General features: G+C 45.2%; 1 long non-coding RNA gene across 1 annotated transcript in view; it reads right to left on the bottom strand.

Moving 5' to 3' along the window:
• LOC113456803 overlaps positions 1-9,681 on the bottom strand; it is a 74,482-nt gene extending 64,801 nt beyond the window's left edge. Inside the window, exon 1 of the long non-coding RNA XR_003377541.1 lies at positions 9,355-9,681. This is a non-coding gene — a long non-coding RNA (uncharacterized LOC113456803). The remainder of the gene's footprint in view (positions 1-9,354) is intronic.
• Between the last annotated feature and the right edge of the window lie 4,877 nt (positions 9,682-14,558).

The raw sequence follows: 14,558 nt of genomic DNA on the forward strand, positions 1-14,558 counted from the left end.
CTCTCTCTCTCTCTCTCTCTCTCTCTCTCTCTCTCTCTCTCTCTCCATATTAGAGCAGTCCTAAAGGGGCCCAAAAGGACCCAGGGCCCCCAGCCCTTCTTCTCACTAACAGCCTGAGCACTGTCAACACCAGAGCAGCTAAGACAGTCTGTCATCTCCAGTGCTGCTGCAAGGCTCTGCGTGTGCACACCTGCAGGTACCTGTGCTTCAGACAGAGTCTCTGCAGCAGGGAAGCAAGTGGAGGCGCATTGCCTCAAGAACTCACAAGACGAAGCCCCGAGGCTTCTCAATGTATATCTTTACGATTCTAAAGCCAGAGTGCATTAGCGTTCCTGCCAAACAGGCTGCACGGCAGTTTTGAAAGACCACATATAATACCTTCCTAAGACCTGTACTTACAGGGACCCTTTCATCCAAGACATTTAAAGTACTTTATAAGCTCGGAGCTATTCATCCTAATGTTCCAGGGAGGTATGCAGCTGGCCAGGGTTATACTCACTGATGAAGAAACTGAGGCAGGCTGACAGCCTAAGTACCAGTCTTTAAAAGTTTTGCTTCTTACAAATGAATGGCTTTAAACACCCCCGCCCCCAGAGCCACACCAGTTGATACAGAAAGAAAGGAAGGATTTGCATAATTTTTTATAGAAATTAAATAGTACGCTGCAGAAATCTATACCCTACTGTAGTTCTTTCAACCAGAGAGGTCATGAAAAAAAATTATGAATACTCCACTGAAAATGGCTTATCATTAAATTTGAGATACTACTGCCTTTCAAGATGCAAATTCCATAATCACAAATTCCAAGTCGGAAATTTCAGAGGTTTTTCTTTTTTAGAGCTCAAATGGAATCAGGCTTTTACACCTTTGGCCAAAAGCACTTAGCAAAGATGATTAGCATATTCTCTCTGGACTAGATGGGATCAATACTAAGCCCTGGAGATTGGGTTCTTGGGCTTTTAGAGAAAGGTGAATGGCCTCCAGGCAGTCAACCTAAAGGGGTTGGGGGAACCTCACTGATAGGGGACTTGAGGAGTGTATGTGTGTGGGGGGGGGGGCTGCTAGGAGGCTGTTCCTAACTCAGCATCCTAAGAACAGGAAGTGTGTGTTAAGACCTTGGGTTTGCTGTCACCGTGACTAGTTTTCAGTAAGTGCTTACTGTACATGCTGGCTGGCCTCTGTCTTGCGTGTTTATGAAGTCACCTGTTTTATACACACAAGGAAACTGAGGTTCAAGGAAATTAACAGAAGGGGCTGGAACTGTATCCAGCTGTGGAGTGCTTGCCTGTGTACGCGAGGCACCAGGTTGCACCTTGAGTTCATCGAAATTGGAAGGAAAAGATAATTTGTTTTGTTTTGAGACAGAATGCCACACTGTAGGACAAAGACTGGTCTCAGACTCTTGATAAACTTTCTGCAAAAGCAACCGTTTTCTAACTCTTCTACCTTTTTTTCTTTCTTTCTTTTTCTTTTTCTTTCTTTGTTTTTTTTTTTTGTTTTTGTTTTTTTTTGGTATGTGTTGGGAGAGGGGAGGGGGTTTGAACTCACAGGGATCCACCCGCCTCTGCCTCTCTAGTGCTGGGATTAAAGGTGTGTGCCACCACTGCCCGGCTCATCTTCTGCTTTTCTTAATGGTAAAATATATCATTTCAAAGGGAGAAAAAATGTAGATACAGTCTCAAAGCTCTTACAGTAGAGCTAGAAAATACTCATCAACAAATCAAACTGCATACCACCAGAACTTAAAAATAATAATAATTTTCTATGAAATTGAAACCCAGAGGTAAGTGCAGGGAGTTCAATGGTATCTTCAGCTACATGCTAAGTTTGAGGTCAGCCTGGGCTACGTGAGACCCAGTCCCAGAAAAGAAAATAGAAGTTTAAGAGGTGGGCATGGTGACATATAGCTATGATCTTAGTACTTGGGAGGTGAAGGCAGGACAATCTATTGTTTGAGGCAAGCCTGGATTATACAGTGAATTCCTGGTGAGACTGGCTTAGGTGTAGAGAACTCTGTCTCAAAACAAAAAAGAATTATCACAAAGGAAGGCACAAAGTTCCATGGTAATGCTCTAGAAACCTAGCTAAGGCTCTGGGTCAATGAGAACAGGACAATACAGATATTACCAACAGGCAGACCAATCACAGAGCTCTACTCAGCTGCCAATGGCAAGCCATGATGTATGTATAAATTACTAAGGCAGATATCTGAACCCTGAGCTGTCTTTTGTCACCAAAGCACATCTGGATGTATGGGAAGAACCTCTAAAGGTTTCATTTACCAAACCCCAAGAAGTTTCATTTCAGTCTTCCTGAGACAAAGTATGCTGTCATCCCCCATCCCATCCCATCCCTGCCCCCTCCCGTCATGTCACAGTAGAGTAGGAAGCCCCTGAAACTGTTTACATTAAACAACAGATTGCTCTCACTTCATCTCTGATATCTGAAATCTCCCTTACATAATGACTGGAGGCCCCAGGACTAGCTTTTTATTTTAGCCCATTTCAATTTCAAAACAGTCCAGTAAGGTCAATTTTACTTGCTAATAATTTTATAGGAGAGGGAGCTGAGGCCAGAGGAAGCTGCTGGAACTCACATCCACTAAAGCACACTTGCTGAGTTCATCTTTCCCCAGATGTCCAAAGCTAAAATGCAGCTTTCCGTCCCCAGCCATTCCCTACTTCCTTAGAGAGATTCCCTCTGGCCTCACACACGGCACCAGGAGCAGAGATGACAGAGTAAACCATAGCTCCCCGTGGCCACTCTGACACTCACCGCAAACTCCAATCTCCACTGCCTCTCTTCCTACCTGACCACTCCCAGTGACCTCTGCCTATCAGCAGCCAGTGCCCAAAGCGCTAACGTCCAATGTGCTACACTAACCGCTGAGATGGAAATGACATTTCCCATGGTTGCCTGGGCTACATTCTCTCATCACCAGCACCATCCCAAAGGTGGCAATTTACCTCTGCATGTTTCCAACATGGCACATATGTGTGGAGAAATCTGTTTTCACGTGTGTTTTGCTCTTACTTTTAACACAGTTCAATTTCTCTTGCTTTCAACGTGCTCACAGGAGGGAGTCAACAGGAGAAGGACCCAGGAATGGTTCGCACACTCCTTGTTTTTTTTAAATTTTTTTTTAAATTTATTTATTTATTAAGGATTTCTGCCTCCTCCCCGCCACCGCCTCCCATTTCCCTCCCCCTCCCCCAATCAAGTCCCTCTCCCTCATCAGCTTGAAGAGCAATCAGGGTTCCCTGACCTGTGGGAAGTCCAAGGACCGCCCACCTCCATCCAGGTTTAGTAAGTTGAGCATCCAAACTGCCTAGGCTCCCCCAAAGCCAGTATGTGCAGAAATTAGCGCACACTCCTTTTGAGATCACCTCTAGTGACGTATTTGCAAGCTGGTTTCACATAAACTCCTCCACTAAGTTGTGAACTCCTTTGGGCAAGTATTGGGAGGGAGCGCATTATCGAATTCAGTTTGCTACTAAGCATGCAGCTTCTTGTCTCAGTGAGTGGTATATGCATCTTTAAAGACTTAGACTGTCCGTGCCTCTGTTTACTTCTATATTCTACAACACTCTTGCTACAGATCAGGTTAGCAGGACAAAGTATGTTTGCTAAAAAGATTTGTGAGGCTCTTAGAATGCAAAAAGGAGTCCAGTAAATGCTCAATAAATGTTAGTTATTGTGAACAGCATTGCCATAGGCATATACTTAACATATGCATTTCTATACACAGATGAATGAATGAATGAATGAATGAATGAATGAATGAATGAGATAGACTCTTTCTATGGTACCCAGACCAGTTCAAATTCCTGGACCCAAGTTATCTTCCTATCACAGACTTCCAGCTAGCTGGAACTACAGGAATGTGCTATTTCATCATAAGAACGAGACCCTAAGCAAAAAGAGCCTCTGAAAAGATGATGGGTGCACACGTATCCCCCCAATGCATACCTCCTGGAGGGGGATGTTGGAGACAGCACAGCAATAGCCATATCTTACAGGCCACATATTAACCAAGCTCCACTTCTTACCCAGACACTTGACCTGCAGTCTGGGTCACATGATTTTGGTCACAGCTTCCTCGCCTCTACCATATAACATAGGTCACATATTAACCAAACTTGTTTCTCTACAGTTCAGGATCCTCCCAACACACACCCTCAGAAGCCTTAGGAGTAGACGCTTTGCTGAGCTGGGTAGGACCGAAGCCTCTTATCTGAGGCGGGTGCTGTGCTGTCTTGCCTAGCTGCCACCAGCATTCTTGCCTGGAGGACACTTTCATTCAGCACCTCTCCCTCAAACTCTTCTTCCGCCTTCCCTCCCCAAACCTAGCACTCACCAGCTATTTTGTGCTTTGGTTATATGAGGCGCTGGGATGGCAGTCTGCCCTTGAGGCTTCAGGTTCAAACATGGCTTCCCACAGGAAGAGGTCTTCCCCCAAATCCACAGACAATCACAAAAAGATTTAGGGAAACAAAACCACCGGGCCTCCAGGCATGTTCAGACAGGCTCAAGAAAACATCCACATACGCTCATTGTTAGAAACAAAACAATCTCAGTCTCATGAAAAGGAACAAGCAAAGTAGTGGCTCAGGGCGGCCATTCTTGTGAATCGAGGTGCACGAGAACCCAACCCTGCCTGGCAAAAAAATTGGGGGCAAAAACTCCCCTTGGCTTTTCTTCTAATACAGGGAGTAACTGTGATTTTCCCATTGGCTGGTTTTAAAAAAATCAGCACAAAAGGAAGGAAAGAGGGAAGGGGTGGGCCACTCAAGTAGCTCAAGTTTAGAGAAGGCTGCAGGGCCTTTGTGTAAACAAAGGTTTCACCAGGTAAGGAAGAATTAAAATATTTGCATAAGGCTTTTACCAGGTGGAGAAGATAAAAGATTTGAATTTCCTGGCATGAAAGTTGTCCAGCATTCAACAGAGATAATATTTAAGGCTTCTGCCACGCTGACTAGGCTACCCTTCTAAGCAGTTCTGAGCAGTCACAGGGTATAGGCACCACTGACCCCAAAGCCATTCCTGCGCCCTGATAAACGACTGTAGAGGGATGGTGGCAGCGTGCCTTTGGTGTGGTTGACATCCCAACATAAATCCAACAGCAGACTGTGTGACCTCATCCTGGGACCTGAGCCAGAGCTTTCCCCTGAGATCTCTGAAGTTATCAGATCTGGAAAGCATCTCACTTGCTTTCTGTTTTAGTCACCCCCATCCCCCCTACAAGCACCACCCCTTTTTTCTAACACAACTGAAGCCAGCACTGACCACAGGAGACAAGGAGGTAAAAATCAGAAATCGCCCACACTCCATTACCCTGAACTGTCAGCCCGTGAACGAATATGCATTTGTTGGAGGTTCAGTAGAAAGCAAACTGCTGCTCTTGGGAAATGCCCCATCTCCACCATGTTTTTAATCTCTTCCTTTGGTCTTACATGAAATCCCAAGTTTTGAATGCTATTCCTTGCTCTCCCTTCTCTTTTCTTCTTCAGCCTATTCCTAGCCATCAGCCACAGCACAGCCAGCACGGGGTAAGTGCGGTCACCTGCCACTTGATCACCTGGTGCCTCCATCTTTCTGGGGCATCTGATCTCTACAGCCTCTTGCCACCCACACCCTCAGGAGCCCCTTAGTCTAGAGGCATTTGGGCGCAGAAAGAAACGCAAAATCCCGAGAGTTAGATGCCTGCGGAGCAGAGGAGAGCCATAGCTCTCAGAAATCAGAGCTGTGGTACAGAGAACTCCTAGACTTAAGAAGGAAACAGTCAAGACAGTTCATTACATGAGTTAGATGCCTGTCGCACCATCAGGAGAGAGCACAACCAAGGCTGTCCTGTGACAGTTAAGGCCAACTGCTAACTAGACAGAATGGAGACTCACCTGGGAGATGGACCTCTGGGGGTTACTGTGATGCCATCAACTGAGCTGGGAAGATCTGCTTGGTATGGGTGCCATATCCCATGTCTGGGTTCCTGGGCTGCAGTGCAGGAATGGAGCCGAGCAGCAGCAGCAGCGGGCCTTCATCACTGTCCGCTCTTTTATTGTAAATACAATCTGAGCAGCGGCGCCTAACTCCTGAGGCCTTCACTTCCCTGCTAGGATAGGCTATGTCCTTAAACTAGGAGCCAGAAGAAGCCCTTTCTGTCTTAAGTTACTTTACGCCCAAAGTAGATTATGGAAGATGAGAAAAGAAATAAGGCAGTTTCCCGTACCCAAGGGAAAGAGTTGCTTAGGAGCCCAGCAGCGTGAGTAAGACCAACACCATAGTTCTCTATTCCTACAGTGCTTCTGGGTGTCACTGTGTCTGGAATGGGAGGATTAGGCACGGCGGGCAATGGGGTGTCAGGAGCTGGACAATTTATTAGCTGTTATATACGCAATCAATAAATAATATTTCAACTAAATTCTATGTCTTCCCACTGGTTCTCTCTAGGAAAGCACAAACTGATGCCAAAACCTTCCTCTCTGCTCACGACTCCCCCTTCAGAGCATGTCTCGTATGTCCACGGACAAATTTAGGAGGGCGGAGGAGAGGGAGGCCACCATGACAACCACACAGCACCGAAGAATCCAATCAGTTAATGTTTCAGGACCTACCCGTCAAACACTGACAGCTAGCAATCAATGTAAGAAGTTACTTTGCCAAATGGATTCTTTCACCTTTGTATCTGAGACTCGGAAGCCGGCAATGCCAGGCTGCCCTGGAACGTTTCCAGGTTCTTATTCCAGCCTTGTGTGTTGGGTTTTGCTTCTAAAAGACAGCAACAAAGGCTTTGCTACTGGCTACTACGTCCACTTTTAAGAACTGCTGGGTTTTCTATGCAAAGATGCTTCTGTTGTTTCCATTGCGTTAGTTTATTTTCAGTCCCCCCCCCCTTTTTTCTTCTCCATTTTAAATCCTCTCTCTCTCCATGGTGGGCCTAAATGCTGAGGTAATATACATACAAATGTCCCCCCAGACAGATGGGTAAGCACTATCAAGTCATCCTCACTTGACTTGATGTAGCTCCACCCCCTGCAGGGCCATTACAGTCCCCTACAGGGGGCGCCTCTCTGACTCAGTCAGCAGTACTTGGGTCTATAAGCCAGAGCTACTGACAATACAGCCAAGCAAGTATTCCCATAATCCCCTTCCTAATGCATACATTACATAAACCCAGAAAAATTACAACCAGCAGCAAAATAAAACTCATTCGGTCCTTTTTGAAAATGCAGAGCCATATTTATGTTCGTACACCCCACCCCTCCACACTTCACCCTTCCACCGCGCACCCCTATCTAAGAAAGAGAAGCACCTGTTCTATAAGTCAGAGTCCACATACTAAAGATGTTTCTAGGTCATTGATCTTTCCACTTTTGTGTATTACTCTCATGAACAGAGGAACCCTGAAAGTTTAACGTTTATTTCATAAATATTTACTGCAATGGATAACTGTCCTTTCATTCTTTCAGAAAAAAAAATGGGGGGCTAGCTGGTAAAGGCTCGTGCTGTGCTGTATAAACCTTTTAATTTCTGGAACCCATGTGGAAGGAGAGAACTGACTCCCCAAAACTGTCCCCTGACCTCCATGGAGCTGTCTCACACAGTAGGGACATATGCATGCACACACAAATAATAATAATAAAACTAGTTAGAAATGATAATAGCAACAACAATAAGGTAAGTGTTGTGACTATTCTAATTTTATAATTAAAGAAATTAGAGAGAGCCATTAAATAATTTGCCTAAGACCACATTGCTAGAAGAAGGTCAAAGCAAGGCCTAAACCATCAGCATCATGCTTGAAGTGGTGTACCTTGACTTCAATTTTAACAGATACATAAAGCTGTCACTTCCATATTCTGTGTCCTAGGAGTGACCTTATTAAGGGCTAGACTCACGGGAGATCAATACAGAGAGAGCGGCTGAAGAAATGAGTGGGCGCACTCTGGAGATGCCTTTGCCTATGACATTCTCCTTGCACCGAGGCCAAAAACAGGACTGGGGCAGGTTGCCTCCGAATTGTGGCTGGTCCAGTATCTAGCTGTTGATCCACCAGCCCACCTGCTTTCAGTTAGCTGAGGAGATTCCATCTCCTGAGCAGAGGGCATACCCCCGGGTGGAGGTAGGCGGTGTCAAGGCCATCAATATTTACATCTCCTGAACCTGAAGGTCAGTTCAAAAGGGCACCAGTAATTTATGGGGCTGTTGCAGTCACCCAGGGCAGATGCAAAAGAAGGAAGAGCCTGGAACTCTTCCCATTTGCCCTTTACTCTCTCTAAGACAAGAAGTTGCTGCCAACCGCTGGGGCATTCCAAAGTGAAAGGTGAACTTGATATTTTTAACCTAAAAAAACATCACTTGCAGAACTCAGTGTTCAGGAATCTAACGCTATCAATGAGAAACCCTTCGAAGACTCCCTCAAATGAGACAGTGCGGGGGATCTTCTGACAGCAAACGCAGAGTGCACACAGGCACTAAATGGAGAACGGTTCTGGCATTACGTGCTGAAGTTACGGTTTAAAGTTGAAAATGAAGCCCAAAAGCCTACACTTAGCATCCCTGGTTATGAAACGCGCCCCCTTGAGCACTGTCAAATGTTCTTCTGCGTTGGCTTGCTTGCAACACACACACACACACACACACACACACACACAGACAGAAAAAAAAAAGGCCAGCTAAATCCTTTAGGCTAAATACACACAGCAAAGAAAGTTCTGAGTCCTTCTTTTAGTGCTGGAGAGGTAACCAGGGCTTTGTGGATGCTTAGCCAAAGATCTAAGCCCAAAACAGAAAAAACCCACTTGATCCCCACCACCATCCCGACATACACACTTTACCAACTCAAAACTGGAGTGTGTATACGCAAACAAAATGGAAAGACTGGAAGAAACGGGACAGGAGGGCTGAGTATTAGCTCAAACAGAACACTCGCTTGGTCTTTCGACCTAGCTTGTAGAGTCTCTGGCCTTTGTGAATAGAAGCTTTGTTCTGCAATACATCAACTAAGTTTTTGTTTGTTTGTTTGTTTGTTTTGCCCAGCAGCATTAAAGATGTGAGAAAGAGGGATGAAGAACATTGCTCAGTTAAAGGAATGCTTCACTCATGAGTGAAGCCCTGGGTTCAAGGCCCAGCACCACACAGAACGAGGACTGATGGAGCACTCCACACTGATAATATCAGTGTTTGAGGATCGAGGCAAGAGGATCCAAAGTTCAGCGTTCTGCTCAGCTAGTGAAGGAGGTGAAGCCAGCCTGGGCTACACGACATCCTGTCTGAACGAAAAGAAAGAGAGAAAGGGTGGAAGGCACGCAGTGAAAGTGTGTTCACAGACTTTAACAGGATGGACAGACTAACCTTTGAGCAGACGTCTTTTGGGGGGCACAGGGGTTGGAGATGGGCAAGTATGAAGAACTTTTCTGCTTGTCGTTAAGAGGTACATCCAGTAGGCATCCCAAGCTGTGGTCTCCTTGTTGAAACCTGAGTTTTATCTTCCTGTTTTGAAGAGGGCTGTCTTGAGGGAGGGCCTGCGGTGTTATAAATTACCCCATAACTCACTCCCTTCAATAACTCTGTGGGACAGGAAGGAAGTAAATCCGGGAGTCGTGCTTGTGTAGCCCTGAATCGCACACATGCGTGCCTTCGAGGCAGCAAATCCCCGTTGGCCGCTGGATGCCATCACTCATTCACACCTGAAAGAAAACACAAAACACAGGTACTTAGAAACACCATACCCAAAGAAAGGCATCTTCATAACAGAACACAGCCCCGTGGTTCTCACCCTCCTAATGCCATGAGCCTTTATTTTTTTAAAAATATTTATTTATTTATTATGTATACAATATTCTGTCTGTGGTGCAGGCCAGAGGAGGGCACCAGACCTCATTACAGATGGTTGTGAGCCACCATGTGGTTGCTGGGAATTGAACTCAGGACCTTTGAAAGAGCAGGCAATGCTCTTAACCTCTGAGCCATCTCTCCAGCCCCCTGCCATGAGCCTTTAATATAGTTCCTCATGCTGCGGTGACCCCCAACCATAAGATTATGTTTGTTGCTACTTCATAACTGTAATCTTGCTACCATTATGAAAGGGCCATTGAACCCCAAAAGGGGTCTCAACCCACAGGCTGGGAACTGCTACCTTAGCTACATCTATGCTATCGCTTAGCCGTCAGCGCTCCTCTTCCCAACCAAGGGTTCCCCAGTGTGACCGAGGTGAACTTCACACTGCAAAGCTCTGAGAACACACGCCAGGATTCAGGACCCTGCCTAAGCTTTCTATACCAAACACGGACAGCATGTTAACCCACTTAAACATGATTTCAATTAGTGAAACTGACCTGAGTGTTAGTAACCAGATTTCCTCATCAGAAAGAGAACATGCCACTAGCTCACAGAGCAAAAGTCAGGAGTCCAAACCCAGCACCAACCATGAAGAAAATCTTGAGGCTACCCTGTGTTTGGGGCTCATGTACCTACCCACTCTTCACACCATGGGCCAAAAGAAAAAGAGGCCTTCAGACAGTCTAAATTTCTAAAGTTTCTCACTGAAAGATGTAAACACCTAGGTTGTTCATGTCAGGCCAATAGGTTTGGGTGGATTTCTCATTTGATACAAAACTGGTCTTTTAGGGAGAGTCTTTAACAAAACGGTGTTCTCTGTACTTTTAATCACGGTTGAAAATGTTTGGGCCACAGAGATAAGACCATCGCCCGCCTCCCTTTTGCCAAAATAATACCTACAGAAGGAGGGCAAAGGATAGAAAATATCTACAGGCTCAACTCAACCTCATCAGCAGCCCTGCCCTTCCCAACAGCCTGCCAGTTCATCAAGTTGGCAATGAGCTCAGGCTTGGTAGGACTCACCAGTACAGTGAGTAGTCTCCCAGCCTCTAGGTGAGACTCAGGAAGGGACTGCACGTGAACGTTCCATACTCTAGCAGTATTTTCTAACTAATGCTCAGACTGGATAAAGAAATGATACTTTTTAGGCAAAAAAAAAAAAAAAGAAAGAAAAAGAAAAAAAAGCCAACTTTGGGGGAAAGCGAGGTATTAGAAAGTTTTGTCAATTGCTTTTCAACAAAATGACCACTTCAAAGTTTAGCGCCTACAATGGCAGAGAACAGAGACCTGAAAAAAACAATGACAGGACACATCTTTGACATAGCCTTTCCACGGCTGTGATCATACACTGAAGATAAAAATTCTCTTTTAAATAAAAACCATTGTGGTATATTTAATAGAATAATATAATTAAAATATCCTTTCAATAAAAGGATTACTACCGTCCTTTTAAGCTTTTTCAAAATGATCACTGATTTTAAAGAGCTTTCTAATAAGATTATCTGCCCTACAAAATAGAGCCAAGAGCACTCTGGCTGCATAGGAATGAACTGTGGTTGGTTTAACTTACAACAGAAGATGGCCCTACCCAGAGGGTCCTACGGAGCTTGCAAAGCCAAGGCCTTAGACTTCCTCAATGTGCCGAGGAAGCAGGCGGAGAATGATGCCAGGCTGAAGAGAAATCTCAGCTGGTAGAGGCCCCTGCTCCTAAGCCTGAGCTCAGTCCTCCAGAGGCGAGCAAGAGAAGGAAGGTACCAACTCCCAGAAGTTTCCTCTGCCCCCCATGCCTTCCCTGTAGCACCTGTGCCCACACACACACACACAGTAAGTAAAATGTATATATTACAACATCTTGGCCTGAGTTTAAACACACACAAAATTAAGTTCCTGCTAACCAATACCATATTTAAAAACAAAACAAAAACATGGATGTAACAAACTTTGGAATGCATCTCCATGAACACTCCACCCCCACAGCCTAGGCTTCCCAGGTGACTTCAGCTACACCTGTGCTGTGAATAACTATTTGGATGACAGATTTAAAAAAAAAAAAAAACAAAAAACTTAAGTCATACTTGTGTGGTTTTGCCTTCAGTGTTAACCCTGAGCAAATGGAAAGAAACCGGTCTTGTGAGCATCCCACTGGCCACCATGGAGGTCAGGAGATTGTTGACCCTAGACATGAAGAACAAGGCCATGTCCATGGCAGACATGGTGTCTGCCAGACATGAGGCTTCTGGAGCCTCGTGCCACTCTATCCCTGCTCTGCCTTCCCAAGTCACTGAGCTGTGAAGGCCTAGAAGACACCTTTAGCTAAAAACGGAAGTAGACAGCTGCATGTCAGACTGTGAAAGGAAGGATCTTTATAAAACCCCAAGGGCTGGTGCTACCTAAAACAGCAAACAGGACAGCCTCCACCTCCTCTCCCTCCTCCTCTTCCTCTTTCTCTTCCTCCTTCTCCCTCTTCCTCTTCCTCTTCCTCCTCCCCCCTTCTCCTTTTAATGAAACACCAGCAAACCACATTCAAGGTCAAAAAAGGTCCCCTTGACCAACTGAACTGTTCTACCATATTTGATCTTCAAAATTAAAAGGCAGAGAGTTAAAAGTAGTAACCAAATTCTAGATTCCAATTTGAAAACCGGAAATTGGTGCAGGACATAGACCAAAATAAAGACAAGTCATCTACTGGCATTTAGAGAGATTTCTTTTGTCAAATACTGATTCACACACAGGGCAAAACAATGACTCATGACAGCAGAGGACCATTCATGCCTTAGATATATCTTCAGCCATTTGGATGTGCAAGAGAGAAATTGCGAGGCCTGCCCAGAGTAGGGTTAAGAAATAACTGACCATGGCTAAAATAGTAAAGCCTCTAAAAGAGACATACAGCAAGGAGTACAGTCAGCACAATGTCACCAAATTACACCCTTCAGTCTGCCTTGTCTTTAAAAGGCATGCGCTTCAGACACACATGCAGCCAGCACACAGCACAGCCAGGAAAACACTCCGCAACCAAAATGACAGCCTAGGAGTCTGTGGCACTTATAAAGGATGGTTTGAGATATAGGCTTCATTTCCCTGTCTAAATAAAATATCCACGGAAATGATCTCCTGACACATAGAATAATCCTAAAAAAGGGCGGGGGTTGATTAGCCAGACATCGGGCCTGCCATTCCTACATCATGGTGGCTGAGGCAGGAGGATTGCCTCAAGGTTGAGGGTAGTGTTGAGACGCTCATAAGGCACCATCAGGCGCCAAGCCAGTCATAGTTACAAAGTGAGACCTGCTGTCAAAAGTATTAAAAGAGATTTAAAACAAAGTGAAGCGTCAGTTTATTCTGATCCGAAACAGTGAACGGACCCACTAAGTCCAAAGTCCCTCCTCCGAGTCACCCACTGTCCACAGGGAAATAGGAAGCTGGTTTTATTGATTTACCAGGAAATGACTCGCTCCCACATTAAAATCTTTCCCCAACAGTGAACCACATCTGCTCAGTTTCAATTGGGATACAGCAATCCTCCAACACAAAGGTTTATTTGGTTAATATTTTTCAGACAGAGTCTCCCTACGGATTCCAGGATGGCTCGGGACTCACTAGCTAGTCCAGACCGGCCTCAAACACGGAGCACTCCTCAGTCCTCCCAAATGCTTGGATCAGGGATATATATGCCCACCCCTCCCCCAACTTTTAATTCCAAACTTTTAAAGAAGTTGTTTGGAAGAGAGAAGAAAACAATAACAGCTACCAAAAACAACTGGATATTATGACAGAAGGAGAGACTATTTTTCACTCAGATGTATATTATATTCAAACCGGAAATCAAGGGCAGCCTGTTTAAACCTGAGGCACCAAGTGAATACTATTCGCCCATCCTGGGCAGCCTCTGTGGAAGACTATTACAGACCGTGGGTGGGTGTTTGATATCAATGCTGTAGACAGTATGTTTGTTCCGCCACTGATAGGAATGATTTGGGAATTACACAAGGAAGCATAAATACCTCTATACCTCTCTCTGTTTAGTTTTCAAACATTCTGGTTGCTGAAAAGTTGAAAGAGACAATTTGTTACTTCGGAGCCCTGGGTCCCTGTCTCTGAGAGCCGACTTGTCTCATCATGGGGCAGCAGCAGATTCAGAGTAAGAAGAGGCATCCCTGTGCTGAAGGACTGCGCCCGCAGCTGCCTGCTCCTTTGGCACACTTGGCTCATGAAACCTTGCTGAAGCATTTGGCCTGTTCATCTAATTTGCCAATTTCCTGGGCTTGACACCAGGAAGAAGCCTGAACATTTGTTGTTGTCCATTTGTTGCATCACAACAACTCAAGGCTTCCTCGCCACATTGGAAGAACCTGGCCAGTCGAGAGGAGACAGACAGACACCGTCAAGCCTGCTTCTGCTTTCACTGGAAATCAGTCTAGTGTTGTGTTCTAATCATTCTAGCAAGCCATTCTCGTGTATTCTCTTTGAAAAGTTGTCCTCACTAGCCATGAGTTCTTTAACACTCAAAAAATGGGACCTGGAGAAATGGCTCAATGGTTAAGAACACTGGTTGATCTTCCAAAGGACCTAGGTTCAATTCCCAGCACCCAGATAGCAGCTAACAACTGTAACCCCAGCTCCAGGGGATCTGACACCCTCACAGAGATACACATGCAGGCAAAACACCAATACACATAAAATAAAAATAAATAAGTCATTAAAAAAGAAAAGTTCAA

The sequence above is a fragment of the Microtus ochrogaster genome, chromosome 16 (assembly GCF_000317375.1).
Source record: "Microtus ochrogaster isolate Prairie Vole_2 chromosome 16, MicOch1.0, whole genome shotgun sequence".
Classification (NCBI taxonomy): domain Eukaryota; kingdom Metazoa; phylum Chordata; class Mammalia; order Rodentia; family Cricetidae; genus Microtus; species Microtus ochrogaster.